Source organism: Hyperolius riggenbachi, chromosome 2, assembly GCF_040937935.1.
Source record: "Hyperolius riggenbachi isolate aHypRig1 chromosome 2, aHypRig1.pri, whole genome shotgun sequence".
Taxonomy (NCBI): Eukaryota; Metazoa; Chordata; class Amphibia; order Anura; family Hyperoliidae; genus Hyperolius; species Hyperolius riggenbachi.
The window spans coordinates 122,629,597-122,655,348 of NC_090647.1; the positions used below are offsets into that span (position 1 = coordinate 122,629,597).

The 25,752-nt window shown below is 43.4% G+C and overlaps 2 long non-coding RNA genes across 3 annotated transcripts in view; one reads left to right on the forward strand and one right to left on the reverse strand.

The window, feature by feature from the left end:
- LOC137544053 (uncharacterized) overlaps positions 1-25,752 on the reverse strand; it is a 313,753-nt gene that overhangs the window by 104,099 nt on the left and 183,902 nt on the right. Inside the window, exon 2 of the long non-coding RNA XR_011025709.1 lies at positions 10,897-10,964. This is a non-coding gene — a long non-coding RNA (uncharacterized lncRNA). The remainder of the gene's footprint in view (positions 1-10,896; positions 10,965-25,752) is intronic.
- Positions 1-25,752, forward strand: part of LOC137544052 (uncharacterized) — a 69,224-nt gene that overhangs the window by 40,736 nt on the left and 2,736 nt on the right. The window contains exon 5 of one of the 2 annotated variants that reach the window (XR_011025708.1): positions 5,413-5,461. The exons of the other annotated variant lie outside the window; for it this stretch is intronic. This is a non-coding gene — a long non-coding RNA (uncharacterized lncRNA). The remainder of the gene's footprint in view (positions 1-5,412; positions 5,462-25,752) is intronic. 2 annotated transcript variants of the gene reach the window in all.

Sequence of the window (25,752 nt, forward strand, 5' to 3'; positions counted from 1 at the left end):
ATTGTTTTTTAGATCATTTTGTCGATCGATTTTCATAGAACCAGACTAAAATCGATCGGAAAACATTTTTAAGAAACGATCGGAAAATGTAAAAGTAGTCGAACGAAATTCAGATCAGACATGTTGGAAATTGTATGGTGTGTACCTAGTATTACAGAGAATAGACTATGGGTGAGGGCTGGCAGCCAGCAAGATGGAAGATAGTCAACAATCCAAGGTCAATACAGAGGGCTGGAGATCAAACAAGTTGTGGCAGGAATCGGGAATCAAGTAGTGCAATCGCTGATACAGATTAAAGGTGGCCATACAGTTACCGATTTGATCAACCATCCGATTCGATAATTATTATAGAATCGGATGAAAATGTAATGCTGAAATCGATCGGGAATTGGCCTGTGGTGTATGGGCAGACAACAGATCTCCGATCAGATTTGATCAGAGAGAGATCTGTCTCTTGGTCAATCTGCCCAAACATCCTCTGATGTCGAAGCAGGTGGTTTTGGTGCTCAGTGCCCGGTGCCAAAACCAGGCGCCCCATAGCAGCAATGTTATGCTACCCGGGGGGCGTAAGATTAATTTGGGGCTCTGGGGATCGGCGGACCCCGAAATACACCTCCCTCCGAGTTGTGACGACTTGGAGAGGGGATTGTATGTAATGGGGAGTAAAGTGGCAGCAGGGAGAGCCGTCATTCAGCTCTCCCAGCGCCCAACTCATCGACGGTGTACTAAAACGTACGCTCTGATGTATGGGCACCTTAAGGCCAATGGAAGCTAATCAGAGCCCATGGTGTTGGCTGCTCCCAGAAGAAGTTACCTATCCAGGCCTGGGAAATGCCTTTCCATACTGTGTGTTCACCTGTGCACATGGGCCAATAGTGGCATTTAGTAGTGATAGTCAGTGAGATGCAAATAAATCTGATAAAGTTAATGGAAATTTCATAGTAAATTAATGCAAAATGTATGCAACTCGAAAATAGAGCAATGACATGCTGCAGCTGCATGAATTATTTGCATCTCATTGACTATCCCTATCACACAGCTGCACTGAGCCTGCACACTCCCGCAACCATAGCCAGAAGTCATGCAGGGCCGGTTATAGCTACAACGGGACCCCGGGCAAAAGGAACTTGAAGGCCCACCTAGCACAGCCCCACCTCCCACAGCAAATTCACCACCCTTGGCCCCGAGCTGCCTGCCAGCCTCTCCCCCACCACCCCTTAACACACAATATCATTAGGTGTCCATCATACGGCCCCAAAAGCATTGGTGGGGTCCCCATTCCCCTTCTCTTTTACCCTACAAATGCAGAATGTACACACTGCAGAGTCTTATCTAATCCAGGCAGGACACAGCAGGCAGCGTTGTGCTCTATGCTCTGGACTTCTCTTCCTCAGGAGGACAGCGAGACACCTTGGGCTGCCCCTTCAGGCTCTGGGGCAATTGCCCTCTTTGCTTCTATGTAAGTGCTGGCCCTGTGTCCATAGCCAGACACGAGCTTACACAGATACACAGGATGCACTAAGGCCATTTTTGCGCGAAAATTCGAGTTTGCGCGTGAAAATTTGTGGTTGCACGGGAAGAACATTACACGCTTTATAACGCGCGCAAAACGCTAGCACGACCGTGAAAGCAGTTATCACAGTTTAGTGATTGAATTAAGCCCATAGTGTGAAAGAAGCTGGAGTGTGGTGTGGCAGGTTTCCAACAGGCAATGTACACATTTACAGTGGTAGTAAAGCATACTTTCATTGTACTGTAAGCTTCACTGTATAATTGCACTGGACGTCTAACATATATTGCGATTTTTCAGCAACTTTGCATTGTAATGGTATCACAAGGCAATATGCACAGTGTGAAACTACCCTTAAACTCCCCCTTAGGTGTCAGCAAGGAATTAAGGTTAAAGGGAACCTAAACTGAGAGGTATATAAATGTTTTCTATTAAACAATACCAGTTGCCTGACTCTCCTGCTGATCAATTTGCCGCAGTAGTATCTGGATCTGACACCTGAAACAAGCATGCAGCGAATCCAGTCTGATTTCAATCTGAGCACCTGATCTGCATGCTTGTTGAGAGGCTGTGGCCAAACGTATTAGAAACACAGGATTAGCAGGAGAGTCAGGCAACTGGTATTATTTTAATAGGAAGTATCCATATCCTTCTCAGTTTAGGTTCCCTTTAAGGCTATGTTCACAGTGGTCAGTTGCCTTGCAGAATAATTCTGCATGTCAACTCACTGCCTATACAGTTCTGTGGACCTGTTCACAGTACTGCATTGTAACTGATCCCGATTGAGTTATTAGCAGGGGTCTAGTCCTGAAAAAAGAAGTGAGTGGACTCACCCTAAAAACCTCTAGCGTGGGCGTGGTCATGGGTGGGGCCAAATATACATGGCCTTAGCAGTGGTATAAAAGGTCTGCCAGGGGAAGTTTGAGCTCTGTCGTAGTGTATCCCCAAAAAGTAGATGTAATCTGACAGCATTTCACCTAAAATACACATAATCTGGCAGAGGTTCCTCCAAAATACAGATAATATGGAAGTGGTTCCCCCAAAATAGACAATCTGGCAGCAGCAGTTTCCCCAACATACACATAATCTGGAAGCAGTTCCCCAAAATACGCGAAACCTGGCAGTGGATCATCCAAAATACACGTAACACCCAAAATACATGTAATCTGGCAGTAGTGGTCCCCCAACATACACAATCTGGCAGCGGTTCCCCAAAATACAAGTAATCTGGCATCAGCGTTTCCCCAAAAATACAGATCTGACAGCAGTTCTCCCAAAATAGGTACCCCCAGTATAGCTAGCCAGGTCTATAGGTGTCCCCAGTATAAGTAGCCATGTGTATAGTTGTCCCCAGAATAGGTGGCCAGATGTAGAGATGTCACCAGAATAGGTAGCCAGGTGTATAGATGTCCTTAGAATAGGTGGTCAGGTGTATAGATATTCCCAGAATAGGTGGCCAAGTGTATAGATGTCCCCAGAATAGGTAGCCAGGTCTATAGGTGTCCCCAGTATAGCCAGGTGTCCCCAGTATATTTAACCAGGTGTTCAGGTGTCCCCAGTATAGCCAGGTGTATAGGTGCCCCCAGTATAGCCAGGTGTATAGGTGTCCCCAGTATATGTAGCCAGGTGTATTTGTGCCCAGTATATGTAGCCAGGTGTATATGTGCCCAGTATATGTAGCCAGGGGTATATGTGCCCAGTATATGTAGCCAGGTGTATAGGTGCCCCCAGTATATGTAGCCAGGTGTATATGTGCCCAGTATATGTAGCCAGGTGTATATGTGCCCAGTATATGTAGCCAGGGGTATATGAGCCCAGTATATGTAGCCAGGGGTATATGTGCCCAGTATATGTAGCCAGGGGTATATGTGCCCAGTATATGTAGCCAGGTGTATAGGTGTCCCCAGTATATGTAGCCAGGTGTATATGTGCCCAGTATATGTAGCCAGGGGTATATGTGCCCAGTATATGTAGCCAGGGGTATATGTGCTCAGTATATGTAGCCAGGGGTATATGTGCCCAGTATATGTAGCCAGGGGTATATGTGCCCAGTATATGTAGCCAGGTGTATATGTAGCCAGGGGTATATGTGCCCAGTATATGTAGCCAGGTGTATATGTGTCCAGTATATGTAGCCAGGTGTATATGTGCCCAGTATATGTAGCCAGGTGTATAGGTGTCCCCCCAGCTGGAGGGGAGCAGCGCAGCAGAGAGGAGCATTGTGCGCAGCGTGGGGAAGGGCGGACGTTCCCCCCCCCCCTCCCTCACCTTGGGGCTCCTCTCCGCGGCTCTCCCCTCCATAAAGAATGTGGCGGCGGTGGCTGGCAGCGGCATCAGTGGGCGGGACTTACCTCCTCCGGCGTTCCGGCAAGTGGACGCTGTTCGTGCAGCCACTCTGGTCTAGTGAAGACCAGAGCAGCGGCACGCACAGCGTCAACCCGGAACGCCGGAGGAGGTAAGTCCCGCCCACTGATGCCGCTGCCAGTCACCGCCGCCAGCCACCGCCGCCGCATTCTTTATGGAGGGGAGAGCCACGGAGAGGAGCCCCAAGGTGAGGGAGGGGGGGGGGGAAACGTCCGCCCTTCCCCGCGCTGCACACAATGCTCCTCTCTGCTGCGCTGCTCCCCTGCAGGGTGCTAGGGGGAACGGCGTCCACTGTCCAAAAAAAGTGAGTGGACGCCGCCCCCCCGCATTCACGCAGGACTCGACCCCTGGTTATTAGCAAGAAGTTTTAAATCAGGATGGTACCATTTATTGGCTAACTAAAAATTAATAAGAATAAGCAAGCTTTCGGCCTTGCAGCCTTCATCGGGCTTACCGGTACATCCTGTGTTATTCTAACTTTCTGCATGCAGGCTTGGTTTTTAAAGTCTATGTCCAGTCTCTCCATTGCAGTTCATTATGCCACTGACCACTGTGAATCCAGCCTAGAATTAGTCTATGGCGATGCAGGATTTTAAAGCATGTTGGCATTGTGACGTTGCAGCACCGCATATTTTTTACGCTGCCGCTACAAACGTTCGGGGACACGCGTGTCCCCGGCTGCCAAACTTGCATAGGAGAGGGGCAGGGGGAGGAGAGGAGGAAGAGCCGAAGAGGCGGCTTCATCTATCACAGTCTTTTTATTTCTAATATTGGCCGCAGGTGTACGGCCACTTCGTGTTTTGACCGGCCAGAACCCAAAGTGTCCAGACTTTGGGTTCTGGCCGTAACATATACAGTATAACAAGCTGATTTGTCTCAGTATTGAACACTATTTCCAGCACATGCAATGCCACTGTCCAATAGCTTCTGTCTCCTTCAAAATGTATTTTTTTCTACATTTCAAGGGTAAAATGATAACTTTAATTTCTAACAACTCAAAAGAAGCAGCACATTTCCTCTGTGCTCATGTATCGAGATCTATAAAACATGCACTGTTGGGACCACTTAGGACAGGAGATAAAGAAAACTTAAAGTGGGATTACACTCAAAATTACATTTTTGCCTTAAGGCATCAAACACAGTAAAATAATAATAATAATATGAAACACTATTAGAACGCTCTGATGTAATTTCAATGCATATTTACAGTACACTTCACTGAAGCTAACTGATACCATTTTGCCGCTCCAGGACAAATGATCACATTGACTCCTAATTATGTAAGAAGTGATCAAATAAAGGAGAGAGTAATCTGGAAGCAAGAAAATACTCAAAATAATGTTGGTGGTACTTTTTCCTTCTGCTTTTTGGTACTTCTTTAACTGCAGAGTGCTGAAAAAGTATTTTAAAGAGAAGATGAAAAATGATCAGCTAGGAGAAAACTCAGGAGGAAAAGTTAATTGCACATGGACCAAAGAGTCCCTTTCCTTGGGTTAATCCTCTGCTGCTAAAATCTTCCACATCTCTGACTTATAAAGACTTTGCAGGTCAGCTGCTCCGACTCCACTGGCTGCATACTTGTTCCAGGTACGTGATTGAGGTATACCGAAGAAGCAACATTACAGTTACAACCAGGCAGCCAAATTACATTTTTTTCTTCAATGAAATGTACGTATTTCTATTACTACTGGTTGCTCTAAGAGCTACGACACCCAGCTGTTCCTGTTCCACTAGATATCTTCCTATAGTGACCAATAAAGGAAAGACTCAATATTTTCTTATTCAACCCTGTATTATTTGATCCCTTTTGGTCAGGCAACATCCTATACTGCAATACCACTCACACAACACAACAAGGACCATAGTAGCATCAACATCTTATGAGATATACATTGAGTAAAGTCTCACCGTCTAACCATTATACAGCCTCATGTATGTTTTCTGCCAACTTATATCTAAGGACAGCTAGCTGGAGGGGTAGCAAATGTGGTGTCTCTATAGAACGTATAGCAAATGTTATAAAAAGTAAAAAATATGATCCGAACAGATTTCTTTTACTTTCTAAATGTTCATCATGTCAGGTTTTTTTAGTCTTTCATTCGCAGTTACTGTGACATCAACAGCATCAATGGATTATGTAACTTTTTTAGAGCATTAAGGTTCCAGCAATGTTAAGGTAAAGATGAGAGATAGTGAACACAGCAAAGCACAAATAAGATAAAGAGATAATGAATATAGTTAAGCATTTTGAAGTCTCATTTACCTTTGCTGCATCTGTTCATCAGTCAGCCACACAGTCGTTACCCACAATCCTCACCTATGTGTGAGCTTGTTACTGTATGTCTGTCTGTGAGCCGGATAAAACCAACCTAAGTCTTGCCGCTTTGTATCAGTATATTTTTTTAAGCAGTTTGTGGTCTGACGAGCACAGTTGTAACCTGAATGTACCTTTTTTTTTCCTCCGTGTCTCTCTCTCTCTCTCTTTCTCTCTCTCTCTCATGGTATGTAATCTTTTTAGTTTTCTTTCTCAGTGTAATTTCCATGATGGGTTTTGAAAGTACCTTCTAACCTGACCCAAGTCTCTTATCTCCATTGCTAAAAAGGAATATCATCTTTTAAGCTCTTTGCATCAAAAAAATAAAAATGTGATTATATGATATTTCCCATGGGCTGTCATATACAGCTACAGTGACAATATTTTATGGTTTACGATTATTATGTACATTTTTAAGGTATATAAAGTAAAGTAATGCAAAAAATAATTTGCATTTCAGCAAAACTGAAGTGAAAATAATCTGGTAACCTGACATCTAAAGGCGTTCTGTGTTTTTACATCCATATGGTACGGACGGACGTCTAACTAGTGATGGTAGCTACGAGTAGCTACTTCTTTTCGAAATTTAAATTAGATAGTGCTGCCTGTGGATTTAACTTACCTCTGTTGCCACCTATAGTGGCTGCGTTCCACTCGCGGTCCACATAGCGCCACTACTTCCTCCTACAAATCCAGTGAGAGGAAGTAGTGGCATAAGGTGGACCTCGAGTGGAACACATCAACTATCGGTGGTGGCATAGGTAAGTTAACCCCCCCAATCAGCAAAGTGCTGAAAAATCACCCAGTGTTAACTAGCCCTAACAGCATTTTAGTACAAAACTACTTCCACTACTACTACAGTGGACGTCTATAGGCGTTTTTGCTTCCCAATGACCCTTTGCCATGGAAGTCTAAAAGCCATTTAGTAGAAAGTTTCGGCTCAGAGCCAACTTTCTACTTTACTTGAAATATGCAAATGATTCTAAGATGATGCAGAATTATGCAAATGTTGCTGCATATCTATGCAAACTGAAAATGGACCAATAAAATGCTATCACTGCAAGATTTGATTAGTCCATTTTACAACAGATTTTCCTATTTATTAGCATAATTAAAACATGTGAGTATGTGAAATGTACGGACGCTGGCAATGATTTTCTGTGAGCCGGTTCATATGTACCGTATGTGTTTTATATCATGTCTGTTTTTTGTCCTTTGTGGTGCAGTTTTTTTTTCATACAGCCAACTGTGTTGCCATTCCACTAATGATCAGCATGCATGTGCTCCAGAACATACATGAGACCATTCCACATCCCTCCAATGGTACAGTTTCCCTGGATGGGTCCCTAGAAGTGGGAATCGAGATATTTATAAGATATGCTTTAATTTTTAGGTCGCATTCACAGTGGGACGTTATGGTCGCACGTTATAAAGTCTTAGAACGCAGCTTACTGCACTGCAATGCTAATCCTATGGGCCGTTCACAGTGCAATGTTAAAGTCGCATTTCAAAATGTTGCGCTGTAGTAACTCACTGCTAGCAGTGCGTTACCTCTTAATGCAGACACGTTGCGACTTTAACGTCGCATTAAAACGCAACGTCCCACTGTGAATACAGCCTTACTCAACCTCAGTTACAATTTAAAACACTAGGGGGTAGTCTAAAATCTACCTGTAAAGCCACATCTAGACCATACATTTTTTTGTCCGATTCAATTCAAATCGATTCATTAATTTGATTCGATTCAATCCGACAAATCCCGATCGGACATGTCGGATTGAATCAAATCGAATTAATGAATCGAATCAGACAAAAAATTGTATGGTGTAGATGGGGCTTAAAGATGCCCAAGAAGGATACAATTTCGATTGTACAATTTTTATAGTAGAAAAGGGTAACCTGATTGAATTTACTTTGCATAGATTCTTTAGGTATTCCCTCACAGAAGTGGTAGGATTATAGAATCAAGATTAAATAATTAGTGGGCACTTACAAATCAGGTAAAATGATCTTTCAAAATGTAAAATATTTATAATTAGGTCAAGTACACATAATGCTATATGTCATTGCTGCACCAAATAGCCACCATACTAATGGATTCGGCTTATTTTTGAAGATTTGTGATGGTACTACTCACTCACAATAAATCCGAGAGGAGCATTTCTTGTATGATTGTTTTATTTTGGTTCCACATTCCCCTCCCAAATGACTGGATGGAGCATGGCCAACAAATAGGTGAACTGCTTTGATACCTTTCTCTGCAACGTAGTAACAGTACCACGATACCAAAATAGTTACTGATGTTTTTCTTTTTTTATAATTTGAAATATAGTGTCTTAAAAAAGACAACAAAGGAATCAGAAAAAAAACTAAACATTTTTTTAAAATAAGTAAATGAAAACCAATGTTGTCATTTGTGAAGAGTCTGTACTAAAGTAGAACGTTTTGAGTTGGGATGACACAATTTATTGGCTTACTTTCAGGCTGCTTTCACAGTGGGACGTTACAGGCGCACATTAGAGCAGCCTGTAACGCAGCCCAACTCACAGTAATGAAAAATTAATGGGCTGTTCACCGTGCCCACGTTGCGTTACCCTGTAACGCTGCACGTTCAATGAAAGTGCAGCATGCTGTGCGTTATACGCGGTTTTAGCCGCGTTAGACTGTTTGCACATGCTCAGTAATGTTGTTTTTTTGTTTTTTGAGTGCAGGAGAGTAGGAGGCAAGAGTCCGCTATTGTGCATAACCACATGGCTAATTAATATTCACTGCACTGCAGTGTTTACTTCCTGGAGCGGCCGCTTATTGGCTGGCGGGACCACGTGATGCGGAGTGTTCTGATCACGTGGTCTCCACAGTCATTTGACGCATGCGCCGTTTTCCTTCGATAGTGATAGATAACGCGGCTCTATGTAGCGTCCACCTTTAGCACCACCATGCGTTGTGTTAGGGGAACGTAATGCGAGCTTAACGTCCCCTGCAACGCAACGTCCAAGTGTGAAAGAGCCCTCCGAGATTCAAACATTTTGCTTTGATACCATAAAATCTTCTTCAGACTTACATCCTGTTTACTAGACTAATTTTTAAAAGCACAAGTTACATACGTTTAGACATTAGAAGCAACCGGAGATTTATTTTTTTTAATTTTTGGGGGTAATACAAATTAATGCAATTAAGATGTATTAACATTTACAATATACAAATATGCTCAACCAGGACCATGAGGCAGGGGTCACACTTGTCGGCTTTCGTGCGCGTTTTCTGCACAGAAAAACTGTTTTCAACTGAGAACTCATGTTAATCAATGAGCTAGGTCACACTTGAGGCAGGGGTCACATTTGTCTTTCAGTTTCTACACTTTTCAGAAAACTGAAAGACAAGTGTGACCTCTACCTTACAACAGCTAATGTAATTTATAGAGAAAACTGACAAATTGCACAAGATGTCAGTTTTTTTTCTGCGTGCAAAATCTGCATTCAAGTGTGACCTAGCTCATTGATTAACATGAGTTCTCAGTTGAAAACAGTTTTTCTCTGCAGAAAACGCGTACGAAAGCCGGTAAGTGTGACCCCTGCCTGAATGCAGATTTCGCGTGCAGAAAAAAAACTGACATCTTGCGCAATTTGTCAGTTTTCTCTATAAATTACATTCGCTGTTGTAAGGTAGAGGTCACACTTGTCTTTCAGTTTTCAGAAAAGTGTAGAAACTGAAAGACAAATGTGACCCCTGCCTGAAGCAACATCATATAATAAAATGTTATTTAACCACATTCAGATTGAGTGTATGTATATGTAAGCCAGGTAAAGAGACAAATGACGGCTCACCCTGCTGTCGCTCAAATTCCTGGTGCCCTAAAATACTATTCCCCTCTCCCACCCCCTCAAGTCGTAGCAACTCACAGGAAGAAGTAATTCGGGGTCCAGCGATCGGTGGATCCCCAAATGACCATACCCGTGTGCACTAGTATACTATAGCGGCTCCCAAGTCAGGTGCTGTGCACCTGGCACCAAAAACATCTGCTTCGCAGATTGAGCCTCTTGAGTTATCCAATACATGGTATCATCCTAAACCAAAATGTTTTGCCTTAATTGATGGCTAACATGGAACAACCACAAAGCATCTATACTGTAACTGAGGAAGAATACACATTTAGATGTCATGAAAACCCACACTTATGTTATAGATCATAAACCATTTTTGCAGACACCAAACCAACAAACGTTGATTCCGGTGATACATTTAATGACTAACTGTACATGGTTTATTGCAAGCTTTTGGAACGTTACGTTTCTTCTTTAGGCATTATACAGAACGGCATCAGAACCATACATTTACATCTTAGTTTTCACATTATAGCTATACCTGAATGTGTACAATCATCAGCTCCTTCATATCAGGTAATAATTAGCAGGGATAGGCTTAATTTTTCACCAAAGTCATTTTAACTCAAAAATTTTGGAAAAAAGATAACCTTTTCACAAGACACACATTTTCAGAAAACTAAGAACTTTCCTGAAATTGTGTTTTCTCATGCCCATTGAGTACAGGGCATTTGGCATTAACATGTTTTCTCATGCCAATATTCTTACACAAATATTCTCAGCTCTGTAAAAATGTGAATCTTTCGCAAAAATAATGGCATTGCAAAAATGTCCATATTTACTCGTCATTCATAATGATGATAACAGGAGATATGGTTGGTACTTACTAAAATGCAGGGCTCTACTCCATCAACACCTGATTCCAATTTTAAAAGTGATTCTTGATAGAAGTAAACTGAAAATAAATATACAAATTTATTGAAGTTGCATAAATTGTTAAATCCCAGTTCAATCCATAGCTATACTGTATTATAGCAGGTACAATATTGTATTGTTTACTATTATGTATTATGTATATTGTTGTATATAATATAAAATAAAACAAACAGGAATACTTTATATTAAAAGCCAAGCTACTAAATTGTTTTATCTAAGGTTTGGAAACTGGTTAAGCATGCATGAAAAATGGGTGCCGTGAAAAAAGGGCTCGGCTGGATAACGAAATGGCACCGGTGGATAGAGAAATCTGATAACGATAAACATGGTTGTCAAACTTGGTTAATGGTAAATACCGTTGTTAGAACAGACGGGAAGTAATAACGAAAAGATATTAACGTTAAAACTGTTACATAATTCAACAATACAGCTTAACCCAACCCCCTACTCTTACATAGAACCCTCCCCTGGTGGTGCCTAAAACTAACCACTCCCCTGGTGGTGCCCAACCCTAACGCCCTCCCCCGCCCCCCCAGTGGTGCCTAACCCTACCACCCCTTGGTGGTGCCCAACCCTAACCACCCCCCTGGTGGTGCCTAACCCTAACCACCCTCCTGGTGATGCCTAACCCTAACCACTTCCCTGGTGTTGCCTAAAACTAACCGCCGCCCGGGTAGTGCCTAACCCTAACCACTCCCCTGGTGTTGCCTAACTCTAACCACATCCTCTGCAGAAACACCCTTTTCCACATAAAACGATAATATCTTTGATAATGTAAAATCTGTACATACAAACGAAATAATATGATAAAAACGCTAATGTTGAAAGCTTCTAAAACGATAACATATTACAAAAACTTTAATGTTCTAATATTGTTAGCGATATTTATTGCGGTGCCCTTTTTTCTGCTTGTTTTGCCGTATTAACTATACTTGCATTAAACTCTATGGCGGCACCCTTTTCAACCACCCTCAGCCGGCGCCTTTTCTTCTTGCTACCCTGGTGCGAACCTTTAAAGTGACTCCGAGCTCATAAAAAAAATGAAAGTTGTACTCACCTGGGGCTTTCTCCAGCCCAGTGCTGGTCGGGAGGTCCCACGACGGCGTCCTGGCTCTTCTCCTTCTCCCCGCTCCGGAATGGCTGACAGGCCGCAGCCCGGGCGACACTCGCCCGAGTGTCGGGCTGCTCCTTCCGCGTATGACGCGGATTACGTCACACGCCGGCCGCCTCGCGTCATCACGGCGGCCGGCGTGAAAGTACTGCGCATGCGCGCTTTAATCGCGCATGCGCAGTACTTTCACGCCGGCCGCCGTGATGACGCGAGGCGGCCGGCGTGTGACGTCAGCCGCGTCATACGCGGAAGCTGCAGCCCAACACTCTACCGAATGTCGCCCGGGCTGTGGCCTGTCAGCCATTCCGGAGCGGGGAGAAGGAGAGGAGCCAGGACGCCGGCGTGGGACCTCCCGACCAGCACTGGGCTGGAGAAAGCCCCTGGTGAGTACAACTTTCTTTTTTTGGGTGAGCTCGGAGTCCCTTTAAATGGGTTTTTATTGCTCTGTCTGTCCCCACTGTTAAAATTTACCCTCACCTTTCTTGGGAACCACCATAGATCATTGTGATCGTATTAGAAAAACAAGTAGTCCAGGGAACAAGAAATGGTGGAGGGCAATAAAAACTATTCATATTTTACGGTTTCTCACTAAGTAGGGGGAAAACGTAGGAGAAAAAGTGAATTTAGTAATTTTTTTATTTGAACAAGTCGTTTTTTTCCCTTTTAAATTGCTCTCTGTGCCTATTGTAGCAACAGAACGCTGTAGCATTCTATTGTAGCAGCAGAAGAACGCTATAACATTCTATTGTAGCAGAGCGCTCTATCATTCTATTGTAGCAGCAGACTGCTGTAGCATTCCACTGTAGCAACAGAGCGCTGTAGCCTTCTATTGTAGCAGCAGAGCGCTGTAGCAATTTATTGTAGCAGCAGAGCGCTGTAGCATTCTATTGTAGCAGCAGAATGCTGTAGCATTCTATTGTAGCAGCGGAGCGCTGTAGCATTCTATTGTAGCAGCAGAGCGCTGTAGCATTCTATTGTAGCAGCAGAGCGCTGTAGCAATTTATTGTAGCAGCAGAGTGCTGTAGCATTCTATTGTAGCAGCAGAGTGCTGTAGCATTCTATTGTAGCAGCAGAGCATATTATATGCAACCAGCATTTTTTTTTTAATAGACCAGCATTGGAAGGGCTAAACACAGAGGTTTAACCACTTCAGCCTAACTGGCCGAAAATTTTCGGCCAGTTAGGCTGCGCGCACTCCCGCAGGTCGTGCGCGCTCCCGCAGGCCCCTCTCTTCAGACGCTGCGGCTTTTCTGAGCTCTGGTCTCCTTTCTTCTGCCTGGGAGCGAGATCGATCGCTCCCAGGACTTTTTGACTTTGGCCATCTTGTGGCCAAATAGCAAATTACACCAAAAACACAATTTGTGTTAAATAAATACATTTTAATACATTAAAAAACCCTGTTTACCTCCCACACCAAAAAATACCCACATACAAGTATGAAAAAAATTAAAAAAAATTACAATAATAAAAAAACAAAACATAAATAGTTACCTAAGGGTCTGAACTTTTTAAATATGCATGTCAAAGGAGTATATCAATATGATTTATTCAATTATGGGCTTCTAAATAGTGATGGACGCAAATTGAAAAAATGCACCTTTATTTCCAAATTAAATATCGGCGCCATACATTGTGATAGGGACATAATTTAAATGGTGTAATACGCGGGACAAATTGGTAAATAAAGTACATAGGTTTTAATTATGGTAGCATGTATTAATTTCAAACTATAATGGCCAAAAGCTGAGGAATAATGATTTTTTTTCCATTTCTTTCTTAATATTCCTGTTAAAATGGATTTACAATAAATTAATTCTCAGCAAAATGTATCACCCACAGAAAGCCTAATTAGTGGCGAAAAAAACAAGATATAGATTCATTCATTGTGCCGAGTAGTGATAAAGTTATTAGCAAATGAATGGGAGGTGAATGTTGCTCAGATGCAAAAAAATTTCAACCCTGTGGGCTGAAGTGGTTAAAGATCCGTGGAGAGATATGCAGAAGTTCAGATGGATACATTTAACTAAATAGAATGTAACAAGTGATAAATGTTACACACTCTTTGGCTGTCCTCCAGCTCATTCTCAGTCAGAGAGCGTGAGTCACATGCCACACTTAGATACATTTATGTAAACAAAATGTATCTATGTCAGCTTCGGATGCATCTGCAGTTCTGTCCAGGACCTTTAAAGAGAGTCTGAAGCGAGAATAAATCTCGCTTCAGACCTCATAGATAGCAGGGGCATGTGTGCCCCTGCTAAAACGCCGCTATCCCGCGGCTTAACGGGGGTCCCTTCACCCCCAAACCCCCGCGGTGCAGCGGGGCAGGGCTAACCGCCGCAGCCCTGCCCCACGCGCGTCTGTCAGCACGTATCTCCGCCTCTCCCCTGCCCCTCTCAGTCTTCCTTCACTGAGAGGGGCGGGGGAGAGGCGGCGATGCGCCGCTGATAGACGCGACTGGAGGCAGGGCTGCAGCCGTTAGCCCTGCCTCCACGAACGACCAACTTTGCGACCAAGTCTTGCGGGGGTGGGTTTGGGGGTGAAGGGACTCCCGTTTAGCGGCGCGATAGCGGCGGTTTAGCAAGGGCACACATGCCCCTGCTAACTATGAGCTCTGAAGCGAGATTTATTCTCGCTTCAGAGTCTCTTTAAAGCTCTGTGTAACCCTTCCAATGTTGATCTAGTAAAAAAAAATGCTGGTTGCATATAATATACTGTAAATAATGTTTTAGAGCAAAGTTGAAATGCAGGGTTATATTCCGCTTTAAATGAGTGGTGCAGCTGATCTGTGAAATTCAAATAAATCACACAGGGTTGTTGCCTTTAAAGCCTGCCTATGAGGACTAAGATCTGAGGATCTTCAGTCATATGATATAATTGGCTTCCTTTGTGTGAACTACCTCGGCATATCTGCTGTAGCTCCCTTTCATGGGTTTTTTTATGACTATTGTGCCCCATGAGTGTAAATGTCTGGCAGATGAGCAGAAGAGGCAGAACTGACTCTCTAGAGTCTGCATTGGCTCTTTCAAGAACTCTCCCTCTTCAGGTAAGGTCATTTCTAAAGTTTCCAAAAAGCAAGATGGCAGTCCACATGGCACAGGGACAGCAGTCTTTACAGTTCTGGCCAGGAATCTACGAGAGCTTGTGTCCAAGATGCGTTTAAGGGGGGCTTAGATGCTTTCCTTGCGTTGAAAGACATCCATGGATATAATTACTAGATAATTCCTGGTAGTCAGTTTTGGGAAGTGGTGGCCTTAAAGGAATACTATAGATTCACATATTTTTTTCAATTGACACAGGAATTGTTTGGGAAGTGCTGCTAAGTACTGGTGTATACATTTTAGTAGCAACTTCATTGTTTACTGTTATCAAAATACTTTCAAACTTAACTGACGTTAAAACTGATGGCTGACTGAGCCATGAGGAGAGGGGAAATTCCCCTCACACTAGATCAGTTAACTCTATGTGTAGCTCTGTGTGTGACAGAGAGAACAGCTGCAGCTCCTGTGTCCTGTGTTTCTGACTGAAGTGTCTGAAGAGAGCAGAAGAAATGTAACTAATTGTCACAGTTTTTCATACTGTTTTTGCTTTTAGAGTTTGATATGTTTGCTATTTGCTTTCTGTAGTCTGATATGCAACTCTGGCTGTGCATTGAAGCAGACACCCCTTCTGCAATTGATTTGTCCCAATATAGCTAAATCCTACCCTCAATAAATTACAGCTTTTGCCTCTGATATTTAACATGAAAAGTAGGAAAATGTTTACACAGCTACTTAGACATTATTTGCACACTGTCATTTTAGAACACTTGGGTATTGATAGTATTCCTTTTAAGTTAAATTTAAAGAGTACTTTAAGTTAGAAGTATATGGGGTGCCGTATATATTTCCTTTTAACCCTCCTGGCGGTATGAAAAATTCCGCCAGGAGGCAGCGCAGCAGTTTTTTTTTTTTTTTTTTTTAAATCATATAGCGAGCCCAGGGCTCGCTACATGATAGCCGCTGCTCAGCGGCTTTCCTCCGCCCGCCTTGATCGCCTTCGGCGATCTCCGATCAGGAAATCCCGTTCAAAGAACGGGATTTCCTGGAGGGCTTCCCCTGTCGCCATGGCGACGGGGCGGGATGACGTCACCGACGTCAGCGACGTCGGGACGTCATTGGGAGTCCCGATCCACCCCTCGGCGCTGCCTGGCACTGATTGGCCAGGCAGCGCACGGGGTCTGGGGGGGGGGCGCGCGCCGCAACGGATAGCGGCGATCGGGTGCGGGGCGGCGGCGATCGGTGTGCTGGCGCAGCTAGCAAAGTGCTAGCTGCGTCCAGCAAAAAAAAAATTATGTAATTCGGCCCAGCAGGGCCTGAGCGGCACCCTCCGGCGGCTTACCCCGTGTCACACACGGGGTTACCGCTAAGGAGGTTAAGCAATACCAGTTGCCAGGCAGCCCTGCTGGTCTATTTAGCTGCAGAAGTGTCTGAATCACACCAGAAACAAGCATGCAGCTAACATGTCAGAAACACTTGATCTGCTGCATGCTTGTTCAGGGGCTATGGCTAAAAGTATTAGAGGCAGAGGATCAGCAGAATAGCCAGGCGACTGGTATTGCTTGAAAGTAGATATGTCAGCCTCCATATACCTCCCGCATCAGGTAAGGTTCCCTTTAAAAACATTTAGCCTTATGTAACAAATAGTGAATTTCTACTCTCACCATTTTCACTAATTCTTCACATCTGTGTTTTTGCCACAAAGGTAGGTTAGTACTCAGAAACTCCACCATTTCAGGGGATTTCATGATTCTCACAATCTTACATTTGTTTGTATTCATTTCTTTATTCATTTTAAGACTATGGTTTCCTTTTTTCACAGAAGTTAGCAGTATTTGTTGGCTGACCCGGTGGACTTTTTATTTTTGTGGTTTTGCATGCAAAGTATCTTAGTATGTAGAATATGCACCTTTCTGCATAACCTAACCGCAATGTTACCAGACCAGACCAGACTCATAGCTTTAAACTAGATGATAAAGAGTGAAACCTGAAACAGTCTAAGGTTTAAGTACCCATAAAATTGATAACTCCATTGACAACTTAGGAATCAAATCATGCACTGATCAGCCAAATGAGCTAAATCATTAACACCGCTTGCCTAGTGGAAGCAGGAAATTTGGGTGCATGAGGAAGTGGACAAAAAGGGCACTGCCATTCACTCCCATAATAAATATCGTTTGATGGGCGCCGAACAAGAAAAAAGGGTGCCCGGAGATTATTAATGTTTTCAAACTGCGCTTGTGATGCTTTAAAGAGAAACCGTGACCAAGAATTGAACTTCCCAATCAGTAGCTGATACCCCCTTTTACATGAGAAATCTATTCATTTTCACAAATGGATCATCAGGGGGCTCTGTATGGCTGATATTGTGGTGAAGGCCCTCCCACAGGAGAATGTGAGGACCATTTTCCTAGCAGTTTCCTGTCTGTGAACCTTGTTGCATTGTGGGAGATAGCTGCTTACAGCTGTTTCCAACTGCCAAAAAAGCAAATAGCAGGTACTTCTAGCGACATCACCTGCCAGCAGTAAAATGTCACCATGTGATAAATGTCAGAGTGTAAATCAGGGAGAGGAAAGCTTTCACAATGGGCAAACACTGACTAAATCCTTTCTACATAATTATTGTAAAAATGAAGCACTTTTTTTATTACATAATTTTCACTGGAGTTACTCTTTAAGTTTACAAAATGCGCCCGTGATGAATACCGTTTACAAAAATACTAAACATATCTGTCGTATTTAACTAAAACGTTATTTACAATGTTATCCCGTACTGTTTGTAATACATTATTATTAATACATTATTCCACCCCCCCCCGCCGGAAGCTCCGTGAATTCCCTTTTGGTTGCTGTCGCTAGTCCGCATACACACGCGGACTAGCGACAGTTGCGGCGGCAACTGTCGCCAGGCGATTGACCGCGCCAATCGCCCGGCGACAGCTCCAAGTAGCGACGGTTTGGGGCGCATGCGCCACACGCGCGTGCCACGTGGTTGCGGCGACAATTGTAGCCCGTCAGTATGAGACATTAGGGTTAGGGATAGGTAGAGGGAGGGTTCTGTGTGAGTGTAGGGTTAGGTTTAGTTGTAGTAAAATGTTAGCAATATTTACTAATGTTTTACAACAGTTATTACGAACGTGCTTACATTTTTTTTTTTCATCGGCGGGGCTCCTGAAGCTACATGGTCCCCTCACTTCACCCCATCCCTCAGCACCACCACTCCAAATCTCGGCTCCCCCGGCCATAAAGGAGTCAGACGTGGCGTGCCACCTGTCCAGGCTAAAGGCAAGGAAAGCCTCAGGCCCTGATGGGGTGTCGCCAGCCTGCCTGAAAACATGCGCACAGCAGCTTGCACCTATCCTGTCCTCTGTCTTCAACAAGTCCCTACAGTGTGGCAAAGTACCGGCGTGCTTCAAGAGGTCCACCATCATCCCTGTGCCCAAAAAGCAAGGCGCGTCCAACCTCAACAACTTCAGGCCTGTCGCCCTCACATCGGTCATAATGAAAACTTTTGAAAAGGCTGTCCTGCCCCTCCTTAAACAAAAAACGGAAACCCAGCTAGACCCATATCAATTTGCTTACAGGGCAAATAGGTTGACCGACGACGCCATTAACATCTGCCTGGAGCTTGTCAACAATCACCTTGACAAACCCAATTCATATGCCAGGGTCCTCCTCCTTGACTTTAGCTCGGCATTTAACACCATTAGCCAGATACTAGAAGAGAATATGGCTGAGCTCGGGGTCCACCCCACTCTTCAACTGTGGATCAAAGACTTTCTTACAAACAGATCTCAGGTGGTAAAGCTGGGCTCCACCTCCTCGCAACCAAGGACCACCAACACAGGGGCCCCTCAAGGCTGCGTCTTGTCACCATTCCTGTTCTCCCTTTACACGAACAATTGCAGATCCTCAGTAAACTCTGTCAAAGTAATCAAATTTGCAGATGATACCACCATAGTCGGCCTGATCTCCAACAATGACGAGCAGGCATACCGCCATCAGGTGGACAGGATCTGCCACTGGTGCAGGGAGAACAAGCTGGTCCTCAACAATGCAAAAGCCGTTGAGATTATCATCGACTTTAGGAAGCATGCCCCCACTCCACCCCCACTGCACATTGGAGGAACGGTGGTGGAAAAAGTGTCCTGTGTCCGCCTCCTGGGCACCACCATCTCCAACACCCTGAAGTGGAAGGAAAACACTGTCTTCACCCAAAGGAAAGCTCAGCAGAGGCTCTACTTCCTTCGCCAACTGAAGAAGTTCGGCATGTCACAGAATCTCTTGACGAACTTCTATACCGCAACTATCGAATCCGTTCTCTGCTCCTCCATCCTTGTCTGGTATGCTGGCTCCACCGAATGCGACGCAAACTACAGAGGGTGATCAGGTCAGCGGAAAGGATCATAGGGAACACACTCCCTGCCCTTGACCACCTCTATAATGCCAGGTTACGCTCCAGAGCATTGAAGATTGCAAATGATCCCTCTCACCCTGGCCACCAGTTTTTCAGTCAGCTCCCCTGGGGGCGGAGGTATCTGAGGTACCGGTCCATCTCCACTAAGACCACGAGACACAAAAATAGCTTCTTCCCCTCAGCCGTAAAGTTGCTGAACTCTACAAACGCTGCTCATTCTCTCCCCCCTTAGGCTGCCCCCTCCAGACTGATCTTCTGTCTGCAACCCACATGGCTGGGGTAAATGTGCTATGTATATGTTTTGGAATGAAGTGATGTCTAACATGTTCTAAGTCTCTTATGTTTCTATGTAATGCCCTGTATCTATGTGCCAAACCCAATTCCGGGCACGATTCAGTCGTGCTTGGCGAAATAAAAGCGATTCTGATTCTGATTCTGATAAACAATATTTTCAGATTTTATTACATGAAGAAATGATAAATGAAGGTTATACACAATATTAAACAATTACAACAATTATACATATATTATCGTTTTTTAACAAACATAATTATACATTTCACTTTTAAAACAGGGAAAATTGTCGTTTTCACAATTTGCGATTTCATACACATTATTAAATGTTTTTTAATTTGTAAAACTTTATTGTTAACGAAATCGTTTACACCACGCTCCCTTTTTTCCCGTCGCCCTTTTTGCATGGACGCATTGCCTAGTATAGTGTAGATTTCCTTGTGCTAGAAAAACAGCTCTGATCGATATGCTACAAGATGTCTGAATCTGTCCTGTTGTATTTGGCTCAAACACGTTAGCAGCATATCCTTTTAAGATCAACTATTGTGAAAAAATGCGAAATATAAAATATAATAACATTTATGGAATATTTCTCCTGGAGTAAAATGCACCATAAATTACTTTTCTCCTATGTTGCTGTCACTTACAGCAGTTAAAAGGCTGACAGATCTGACAGATTTTGGAGTAGTCCATTTTCTCATGGGGGACTCTCAATATTTTCTTTATTCTTTACAAAATCACTGCCTGGAAAATATCTATACAATGATGTCAGTTTCCCTACTTGATAGCATGCTATTTTGCCAGTTGGACTGAACAAATACCATTCAGTGGGCTTGATTCACAAACCCATGCTAACTGTTAGCACGGGCATTCTAAACAGTTAGCACGTGAAGTGCCGCTCGCGGACTTTTGCGCACGCAAAGTATTTGCGCACGATAATGCTGACTTTTGCATGCCGCGGTTGCGGTTGCATGCAAAAGTCCGCGATCACGGGGACTTCGCGCGTACAAAAGTCTGCGAGCGACACTTTACGTGCTAACAGTTAGCATGGATTTGTGAATCAAGCCCAGTAAGTGCTTTTGTAAATAAAGAAATAACTAAAAATCCCCCAGATGAGTGGATGGACTAGTTAAAAACATGACTGATCTGTCAGATATTTACTACCTACTGTAAGTGACAGCGACATAGTAAAAAAGTAATGTATAGTGCAATTTACTCTAGGAGAAATGTACACTTTATATGCATGTACAGTTAATCCACGGTGAATGAACGAGAGAGGGACTGTAGGTTCGTTCTTATCCTGAATCTGTTCTTAAGTCGGAACACTGTGCCAGCTCTGTCCCCTGTACCTCCTCTGTACCCGCCCCCCCCCCCCCCCCCCCCCCGTGCCTCCAGTGTCCCCCTCTGTGTCTCCTCTGCCCTCTGTACCTGTTTATACAAGTTTAAAAGCCATTTTCCTTTTAATTTTTTTAAATAGATTTTCTCAAAAACTACAAGCCAAATTTGAATTTTTTTTGACTTGTTACCATGGAAACACAGAATCCATGCCGTTCATATCGCTGGGTCATTCGTAAGTCGGGCGTTCGTAATTCGGGGACTACCTGCATTTCACATGTTACTCTTTTTCATGATACATATACTTTATGCTAGGTACACACCATACAATTTTCTGTTAGATTTACCTGCCAGATCGATTTTTTCCAAAATGTCTGATGTGAATTTTGATCGATTTTTCAAATTTCTTATCCTTTTTTAATTGTTTTTTCCATTGTTTTTTAATCGATTTTCATAGATTGAAAAAAACGATTGGAAAATCGAAAAATAGATTGAAATTCAGATCGAACATGTTGGAAATAATCGATCTGGCAGGTAAATGTAACAGAAAATTGTATGGTGTGCACCTAGCATTAAAGAGGAACTGTAGTCAAAATAACGTAGTGGATAAAATTTCTTATTTTTCCACAATATTCTTTTATAAATGATTTAGTAATTGTTTGCCCATTGTAAAATCTTTTCTCAACCTGATTTACTTTGTGAAATGTATCATCTTTAGTCCTGCCAGGTGATGTCTGCAGAATGTTCGTGTACTGAGAGTTCTATGCACAGCGGGAGATACTGCTTGCTTGACAATTGGAAACAGCCGTTATTTCCCACAATGCAACAAGGTTTACAGACAGGAACTGTCAGAGCCATGGCCCTGACATCACACTGTGGGAGCGGTTTCACCACAATATCAGCCATACACACCCCCCTGATGATCTATTTGAAGAAAAGGTAAACATTTCTTGTGGGAAATGGGGCATCGGCTACTGATTGGGATAAGGTTCTACCTTGGATTAAAGTTCTTCTTAAAGTCCTGTAAGTTGTGAGGTGGTGCCACCATGCATTGGACTTTTTTCCAACACACCCTACAGATGGTGATTTATCAGACGAGTACTCTTTTTGTATTGCTCTGCTCTATGGTGTAGTTCTAACACTAAGGGCCCGTTTCCACTTGTGCGGTGCGAATTCGTTGCGGAAAATGCAAAAACGAATTCGCATGCGAATTCGCATGGGTTTGTATGTGAATTGTCACGCAAATTTGTGCACGTTTTCGCGTATTTTTGTAAGTATGCAAATTTAACCATTTCAGTGCCTCTGTTCTTTTACATTGATTTTAGGTGAAAACTTACACAAATTTGCCACACAAATTTGCATTAAAATTCGCATAGCAAAAACGCATTTGAATTTCCTATTAATTACATTGCATGAGAATTGCACAACGCCTTGCAGTGTGCGAATTCTGATGGCTCTGTTATGCAGATTTTTCTTGCATAGCAAACCGCACAGATTTCCTGACAAGTGGAAACAGGCCCATTTACTATCATTGGCTATGTGAATCTGCATGCAGAAAACGCATGCAGATTGGCTATAGTGGAAACAGGCCCTCACATTTACGTAGCAAACTCACTCACTAACTTGTAAGTAAAACCCTTTTACAGCAGGGTTGCACATGACAGATCTCTAAATGACACCAACAAGTGAGCACATTTTTCTCACGCTTACCTGTCTACAAGGAGCCACCTCATCGTGCCCTGTATTTCCTGTCCATAAAAACCATACATGCTGCTCCGGTATATTTGAGAGGCATGATGTCTGTATAGCACTCATAACCCTGGTGTTAGTCTACGGTTCAAACTCAATCCTTAGCAAGTTGGAAGAGAGACCCTGTAAAACCTGTTCACACAAGTATTATAATGGTGTGTGCTAAACCGGGGCCTCAAATACAGTAAATGTAACTGTAGACACACAGGGATAGATTTATCAAAACCAATGCAAGGAAAACTGGAAAAAAACTGGTAGAAAAGTGGGCAGCTACGCGAGTCAAGGTTTGTGATTGGTTGCTTTGAGCAATTGCTTCAGCACTGTACCTATTTCTTGTCATGCTAATTTTGATAAATTTCCTGACAAATTTTCTTTCTTTTAGGCGAGATTCACACCGCACACATTGCCTAAAGCATGCATTGCAACAGCAATGGAGACTGGACATAGACTTTGTGCATGCATGCATTAAGGGCCTGTTTCCACTACACGCAGATTGGATGCAGATTCAGAATAGATGCAGAAAAACGGACTCCCATGAATGCCTATGGGCCTGTTTCCACTAAACGCGATTTTTCTGATGCAGATTTTCCCATAGGCATTCATTGGAGTCAGTTTTTCTGCATCCATTCTGCATCCAATCTGCGTGGAGTGGAAACAGGCCCATAAGTTAGAATAACGCAATCCGTTACAGCACAGTACCGTGAACAGCCCCATAGAATTGTATGGGCAATTGTAATGCAATGGACGTACTCTGTTCTTTCTGCAACAGAGACGTAAAGACTAAAGGCTCATGTCGCTTGCTGATCCAGCACCAACCTGATGGAGTGGTTATTGTATTATGAAAAGTGTTGCAACATTCTTTACTACTATATTTTGTGGCTTATTAGCCGCAGTCCTCTTTGGACATAAGTCTAATCCAATCTTTAGTTACCTACAGCACCTCCTTTTGAGGGGTTTCCAGTATTTCATTGTCTTCTATCCGTAAAATATCATTTTTTAGGGTTGAGACCTTCTACCTGTCATTCAGCTGTGCTCAGGAGTTGTTGGGCCAAGCTCCCCACCTGCTCTGGTTGCCTCACTGGTAACCCATCGTTGTAGGTAAAATTCTGCACTTACAGAACCACAATCTCGGCTTGTCCTTACTTTGGTTTTGGAGGATACTTTATACCCTTATCTATTTTATTTTTAAACAAAAACTGACCTTTAATTTGGGTTCTTAGTGGTAAGCAGGGCTGGATTTCTGCAAAGACCACATATAGCTCAAGGCCTAGTGGTGCAAGAAGGACAGCTTGGAGCTGGGGAGGAAGGTTGTACATGGAAGATCAAGTTGCAAATGGAAAAAAGAGGCTTGCAGATGGAGAGAGTACATGAAATAGGAGGGTTCCTGCCAAAAAGACTAAAAGCATGAAAGAGAGCAACTGTTAACCATGAACGAAGTACTATAGGATCCACAAAGAAGAGGGGGTTGTTGGATCTGGAATGAGAGAGGGATTGCTGCACAGCTCATGGGGTGCTTTACAGGAAAAGGCTGCTGCACACAGAAGGTGGGCCACAAAAGGAAGCGGTAGTGGTATTTGGTTGGAAAAGAAAGCTGACCTGTAGGGGCAACAGGTAAACAACTAATCAGGAAACAAAATACGGTCACAAAGCCTCTACTGATATACAAATGCTTTATTCAAAAATTATTAAGATACAAAAATTAGCCCAAACACCGATCCACATAAATGGCACACTGCATATCCCAAATGCATTAAAAACATGTGACTAAGGCGTGATAAGCCATAACACAGGTTGCAATATAATTGTAATGCTGAGCAATCGGTAAAATTTCAACAGTTCTCTAGCTAGAGATAAAACTGACAGACTGCATGCGTCCGCCCATTCATTCACCACACACACGTGCCAATGTCCAATGTATATATGCGGGGGGCCCCTTAAACTATATGTGCCGTTAAAGATGGATAACTTTGCAGGAAAAGATCACCCTGCCTGTAGCCCGCAATAACTGGCCAATGTTAGGTCAATGACGGCTCCAATGCACAGGATATGCAGCACTTATCTTGGTAATAATGGATGGATCTCACGCAGTTCATCCCGCTATTCATATCCAAGGGGGATATGATATGAATAGCGGGATCAACTGCGTTAATAGTTGGGGAGATCTCCACAGATAGTAGGTACTTGTCTCCCACCGAGTGATACGTTCCAAGATAACGCTGGTCCAATGTGGCGTATGCCCACAATCAGTGGAACGCTGACACCAGCAATTTCCGACTCGTCACATGCCGGCCTGGGATCTCAGACCTCGTAGTGTGGGTAGCGCTGAAACGTCATAGCTCAGCACGCAGCCGCGTAAGCTCCGCCCATAAAAGGTAAACAAACAGCCCTGGTGGTAAGTTTATATTTAGCTCAATGCAATCATTTTTATTATAGACCTTTTCCATGGCTACCTATGTAGTTACTATCTATACTGGGGACACTTTTGACTAGCTATGGAGGGAGGTCTCCTATACGGAGGAAGGAACACATTTGGCTAGAGTTAGAGTGGCTACCTATACTGGGCGGAGGGGCATCTTTGGCTATCTGTTCTGAGGGGGGGGGGGGATCTTTAGCTATTTATACTGTCTATTTATATGGGAGGGGGTTGCTTCTTTGGCTACCTATACTGGGGGGCTACCTATACTGGGGGGCATCTTTGGCTATCTATACTTGGGGGAGACATCTTTGCCTACCTATACTTGGGGGGACATGTTTGGCTACCTATACCAATAGTGTAAACTAAAATATAAACATTTGCAAGTGTCAATGTCTCTTGGGGAGGTGTGGGGGGCTAAGAGGAACTATTTGGATGTTTGTACTTTGT